Source organism: Eubalaena glacialis, chromosome 7 (assembly GCF_028564815.1).
Source record: "Eubalaena glacialis isolate mEubGla1 chromosome 7, mEubGla1.1.hap2.+ XY, whole genome shotgun sequence".
In the NCBI taxonomy this organism is placed as follows: Eukaryota; Metazoa; Chordata; class Mammalia; order Artiodactyla; family Balaenidae; genus Eubalaena; species Eubalaena glacialis.
In genome coordinates this window covers 79,152,053-79,158,747 of record NC_083722.1, presented here as the reverse complement: position 1 = coordinate 79,158,747, position 6,695 = coordinate 79,152,053, and the positions used below count along the sequence as shown (strand labels likewise).

The following is a 6,695-nucleotide window of genomic DNA, read 5'->3' as shown; positions in this document are numbered from 1 at the left end:
TTCAAGATCTTCCCAATACAGGAAAATTAACAAAAAATTTATATATAGGCAGCGACAAACAGAGCTATGTTCAAAATAGTAATTATGGGCTTAAATAAAAGGAAGACTGTTTTAAGCTTTAGTCCAGTGTATCTGTTCAGTTTTTCAAGCTGCTGACCTCCCGAGACCGGCACTGTATTTCAGTAGCCCATGCAAACCCTATGCTTGTACGATTTGCCAATACAATTTTCAATTTGTTTTAGCAAGACATTGTTCAAGCCACCAGAAGTATCAAAGATGACACTGTAGCAGGATAAGTACTCCAAATAAGAGACTGTCACTGGCTGACTCATAGAGGTCATTAGCAGAAACAGTCCTCAAAGACTGAGTGATCCATAATTTAAATAGAGACAGCTAGAAAAGGTACTAATAACTTGAAGGGTATATATGATGCAAATACGCACCAAGGCATAGGTCTAAGATACTGCATTATCACTGTAAAGTATACTTCTAAAATATTTATTTTTTTAAGAAAGTATTTGTTAGTCTCCCCTCTCTGTGGAATGGTGAAAGCCAGATGCCATACTTTGAAAGTAAGATGATGAAACGCATTCTTAATACAGGAAACATTCAGCAACGTAGGAATTAAAACTTAGTAAAGGAATCTTCTAATTTACCTATTGGCACAGACCTTACATTTAACTCTGATGACTGGATAATATTTTATGTTAGTAAAACATCATCTTGTTAGCCAACTTTAAAAAATGGATGTGGAATGATGAAAGGTGGATACGATTTTTTTAAAAAACCAAAAATGTATCAATTTTAATCTAGAAGATTTCATTAATATTCTGTCTCAGTATTTCAAAAGCAAAAAAGGAATAAGGAAAATTGCATTTGAGACCAATTTTACATGCAGTGTACTATTTGCTGGGCTAGAAATAGATAAAGATTATTTATTTTTGTTCATACCTTGTACTACTTTTCTATTAAAATCATTTTATAAAATCAGTGCAGTCACGTGTATGTTTGGCAGAGATGGTGTCCATGGCAGTTGAAATTTGATGTGGGCCTAGAGTGTGATTATGGCTTAGGGAATCCAGGAAAAAATGCACATTTCAGGCATGTAGATGATATTATGGTCAAATCTCAAGGATATATTGTGTATTTTAATGCTTATCTTTTTTTGCCTGTAGCTATTTTTTTCCCCATTTCTTATTTGTTCTGCTGCTACTAATATATAAGAGAGTTGTATTGGGAGATTATTATTCAGTGCAGGCATTTAGCACAGTGACATGGGATTGTGAAGAAATACCAGGGCAAGAGAAGAAAGAATGATTTGAGGAGAGAAAAAAAAAATGCCCTAGGTAAACAGACTGAATCACCTGGAATATTCTCTGCTGGTTCCCTTTTGGAAGTTGCCATGGTTGCCAGCCAGGTGTTTAGATCAGGTTTCTCCACCTCAGCACTTTTGGCATCTGAGGCTGGATAATTCTTTATTGTTGGGGGCTGTCCTGTGCGATGTTTAGCAGCATCACTAGCCTCTACCCACTAGATGCCAGTAGCTCCCCCATTTGTGACAAGCAAAAATGTCTCCAGACACTGCACAATGTACCCCAGGGTGCAGAATCAACCCCAGGTGAGAAGCACAGCTTTAGATGGAGGAACTGAGTTTCTGAGCACTTGGGGAACGCAGGCTGACCACGGCGGTGCACTGGTTCTTGCCTAGGGTGACTAATGAGCCTGAGCGGTCCCTTGCAAGCTTTCCCATGTGGAGTATGGAGCTGTAGCATCCTTCACAGGGCAGCCTGGCTCAGTGATTAAGAATATAGGCTCTGGAGCCAGACCGCCTGGGTTCAAATCCTGGTATTGCCATTAGCTCTGTCACCTTGGGAAAGTTGTATAACCTCTCTGAGCACCCAGTTAAAGTGGGAGAGAGTATTACACTGTAGGTTCTTGTAAACATGAGTTACCATGTTTGGACTGTTTAGCGCAGGTTCGAGTATATAGGAAGAGCTCACTATAGGTTAGCTAAGAAGGATAGAATAAGTCTGAAGACTAAACCCAGGAAGGTGGGCCAGTGTTCTTTAAAATACCCCCCAGCGGCTAACTCAGTGCTAGGAAGGCCCCCTTAGTGTTTGGGGGAGGTTACAAACCGTGGCCCTCTGTGTATATCACATTTCCAGATGTGTTTTGTTTGACTGGCAAGCATTAAAAAGATATTCAAATTAGTTGCCAGCGCTTAAAAAGATGAGTATTTTCACATTCAAATTTGGATTTCTGGCTTCAAAACAAGAAGAACTGGCCACCTGGGTACATGGTATCACAGGTCCCCTGTAGCGACGCTCAGCTGGTCCAAGCAGCCACTGCTCCTTCCAGACAGGGCTGGCTGTGTCCAGTTAGCCAGCCATTTATGCCACCTAACTGACCCCTGCAGACTCACACACTTGCCATGGTTGTCACAAGTGTTTTCCCTCTAACTCAGAGTTTCTCAACCTCACCCTTACTGACATTTTGGGCCAAATAATTGTGAGGGGCTATTGTGTGCATCGGACCCTCAGAGGGGCTTACCACATGACTCCTGCCTCAGAGACCCTGACGAGAGCCGCTCACACCAGTGGTGACCTCTTGATGCCGATGCTGCCAACACCGTGCTAGACTCAGCGCCTAGAGACTCACAGGCTTCATCTCCTTCACTCTCCCTGACAAGCTTATCAGACACGGATGTGAGCATCATGCCCATTTTACAGATGAGGATGCCGAGGCTGGGAGAATTAAGTCACTCACTTGATCAGTCGTCCATTGCTGAATAACACACCACACTCATACCAAAAATTAGTGGCTTAAAGCAATCACCATTGTATTTGCTTGGGATCCTGTGGGTACAGGATATGGGCTGGGTTAACTGTGAGGGGCGGTGTCCTGCTGTTACTCAGGGCCAGCAGATGGATGAGGGGCCGGCTGATCCTGCACGGCCTCTCGCACACTTCAATAGCTGGTTCTGGCTGCTGGCTGGGCCTTTCTCTCCATGTGGTCTCTTATCTTTAAGGATAAGGGGTGCCCTGGGCTCTTTCACACTGTGATACCACATCCCATGAAGGTGAGACTGGAAGCCTCAAAGGCCTCTTGAGGCCTGAAATCCACAGTTACACTAGAGTTGGCCCTCCACATCCACAGATACAGAACGCTGACATCGGGACTTGAGCATCCTCGCATTTTGGTATCTGAGGGGGGGTCCTGGAACCAATTCCCATGGACATGGAGGGATGACTATATATCACTTCCACTGCATTTACTGGCCAAAGCAAGCCCAGATTCAAAGAGATAGAGAAATAGGCACCACCTCTCAATGAGAGGAGTGGCAAAGTCACATTGCAAAGGAGATCTGTACAGATTGGGAGAAGTTGCTGCAGCATCCTTCAAATGGTCTCTTCCATGGGCCAAGATTCCACAGTGTTTGAGTGGCTCTACCTCCCCTCTCTCCTCTGACAGCACCTGCAATAGGATTCCCTTCTCTCACCCCCAGAAACCCACCTTAAGCATGGGGCAGAGGGTAGGACAAAGAATTTGGAGTCAAGAAAACCTGGTTCCAAGCTTTGCTCTTATTAGCTGTGTGTCCTTTAGCCAGTTACTTAACCTCTCTGAGCTTCATTCAGTATTCTGATGTGGAACATGAGGATATGATAACGTTATAGGGTGTTGGTGAGGATTGCTAATCATGGAAGTAAAGAGCATGGCACCGAGTAGGACCTCAAGCAGTGGCAGGGATGATGGTGGTGGTAGTGGTGGCAGCGATCACCCACAGGCATGGGGAGAAAACAGCCACATTCCCATCACCGGCTTTTGATGACTCATGAGCCTCCCTGATTCAGCAAATTGCAGGGCGCTCCCTTCAAGGCACTGGGAGGGGACTCCTGAAGGTTCTTGATCAGGCTCAGGCCGGGGAAGCAGAGGGTGGGGAACCAGAGGATGGGCTCAGCCTCAGCTCAGACATGCCAAGTCCTCCCCCATCCCTGGGAAACTCCGAGGAATGTTTTCCCATGTCTCAGGAGAGACCTATGACACGAGCAGGGTGGGGACCTACCTCTTCTTTACAGAGCAAGATTTTGAGGCTGAGAAGAGCAGCCCTGAACCCTAGGCACACCCTGCACCGTACCCCACTTTGCTTCCTGCGGGTATCAAGCTGTGCCCCTGTGGGTAAGCCAGTGAGCTTCCTTTGGGCCTCAGGTTCCTGTCTATCAAGTGGAAATAAGACCTGTGCAACTCGCAGCACAGATTTATTAGCAACTGCTCCCATTTACTGCACACATATCCTGGGCGGGTTTTTTTTTTTTTTAATGCATTCTTCATTACATTATTTTGTTTGATCTCGTGGCATCCAACAAAAAGAAGGGTTACTCTTTACATTTTACAGAAGAAACAGAAGCCCCAGAAGATTGTCTTTTCCAAAACTACAGAGCCGGTAAGAAGCAAAGCCAGGTCCCTCTGATTACAGAGCCCTCGTTTTATCCACGAGATGACAGTACCTCAGGGTTACTGGGAAGAGAGAAATGGAAGGCTAGAAACACTAGAAACCTAACATTTCATTCCTGACCCAGAGTCACCTGTCCTAGTTTCCGAGCTGAGACCACCTTGGAGTCCCTGGTGAAAGTTCACACACTCTTGCTCAGGAGGCCCCGGTGGGCATCCGGCAAGGTTTCCCTCTGCACATGAACCAGGCCTGAGAGACCCAGACCCTGGCTTTATGACCAGCCCAGCAGCACTTTCACCATCTGGATAGTGGTCCACCTCTGGCCCCCACTTTGCTGTGTGACTTTGGGCAAATCCCTTCCCTTCGCTGGGCCTTATTTCCTGACATATGCACAATGGTTTGGATGTGGTCACATGACTGAGTTTGGTTTCCTGTTCAGCAGTATCGCGTCCCAGGAAATTGATGGCATGTAGAGGTGGAGAACAGGCCTCAAACCCTAATACTTGGGAATAAAAAGAATGCAAATGAAAACCGGCCTCCGCTGCTTACAGATACAGGGAGAGCATCTCGTTTGCGTCCTCCTCTACCACGTCCTGGCCCCGTGCCCCACCCAGCATGAGGTGGCAACACAGGAAAACTGTGAGTGTCAGAATCAGAAACATCTGCACAATCGTGGGCAGATTTGACCTTTCTGAGCGCTCATTTCCTGGTCTGTGAAAGGGGCAAACCCTATCCACGGTGCAGGGCTCTGGCGAGGATTACCCAGAAAAGGGTTCCCGCAGTGATAGGCACATGGTGACCACTCAATAACCAGAAGCTCTTATGTTATTATCCTAATCTGTAAGCCCTCCTGTCTGCCGGGACCCCTCCCACCCTGGAGAGGGAAGCCTGATCAACTATTTAGTGGCAGATAATTCATGAGTAACTCCAATGCACTCCTCAGCACGTTGTCTCGTGAGTGTGCTTCCTGGGAGAAGAGACTAAAAGCGGTCAATTCTTCGCAGCCCTCCCAGCCCCCGGCAGTCTTTCCGGAGGGATTTCTGGCATCCTCGAGGTGGATTTCCCTTCCTAGGGCCTCTTCAGACTTTCACGATTCCGGCTGTGCCTGAAGCCTGTCTGCTTTTATTCTCTCACTCCACCTTCCCCAGACGCTGCTGGGCGCCAGGCCTTCTGCAAGGTGCGGAAAAGAGCGAGACCCTCTCGTGCCTCGAGCCGCTCCAAGTTGACCTCGAGATCGACTGTGAGGTGCAAGTCCAGGCTGAACCAGGAAGGAGACGGCACGGTGATTCCCAGGGAGCCTCCACGCGCCGGCAGGAAAACCACACTCGAGCACGTTCTCAGCGAGCAGTTTAAACCACTTGAATTCGGGTCTCACAAACCAAGAAACCAGTTCTGAGTGTTTTCACCTCTCCCACTGCTTCCTCCTAAATTTCATTAGGCCTGACAATTTGTATATCCACTTACAGTGTAATGTGATTTAAATGGCTGACCATAACTGTTAGTGATGGAGTTTTCCCGGGGCGCAGGGAGCCGGGGAGGCGGCCGGGGAGATTTCGGAGTGCGGCAGGGCCCCTCCGCAGCTGGGCGGTAGTTTTAAAGGCCAGGATGCGTCTTGTTAGACGCAATGTTCGTCATAGGAGGCGGGAGGGACTGCCTCTTGGCCCCCTTCCCTCTTCACCCCACAATCACTTTTGTTCTTGGAGGCCGAGCTATCTTGGAGTTTTCGGCATGCAATAAAACACACTTGACCACAGGCCCCGTGTTGAGCCAGGACGGCTGGAGGAGAAGCCAAGCCCGTTGGCCTGACCGGCTACATGGTTAGGAGGAATTGATAGTGTGTGTCCTGCTTTGTGGCTTTTCTTTTTGTTTTGGCTTTGTAACTAAAACAGAGCTGATGCCTCAGAGGTGGGCTGTTCAGTTTTATTTTATCCCCTCTCAGGATTTCACACACATTGTGTATGTGTGTCCGTGCTTGTATATTTGTGTGGGGGGGGGGGCGGGGGAGAGCAGTTATCATCATGGATTGAATTTGGGTTTGAATCCTTGCCCTGTCTCACTTGGGGACCTCAGGCATCTCCTCTTGCCTCTACGAGTATCGATTTCCTCATCTGGCTCATGAAGCTGGTGTTCCTGCCTTACATAATTAATCAGGTGAAGTATCTAGAACTGCACTGTCCAGTACAGGAGCCGTTAGCCACATTTGGCTATTTAAATTTAATTAAAATAAAATAATATATCCAGTTCC

The 6,695-nt window shown here is 47.2% G+C and overlaps 1 long non-coding RNA gene across 1 annotated transcript in view; it reads right to left on the bottom strand.

The window, feature by feature from the left end:
* The window catches only part of LOC133095501 (uncharacterized), an 88,612-nt gene that overhangs the window by 16,198 nt on the left and 65,719 nt on the right, over window positions 1-6,695 (bottom strand). The window lies entirely within an intron of this gene.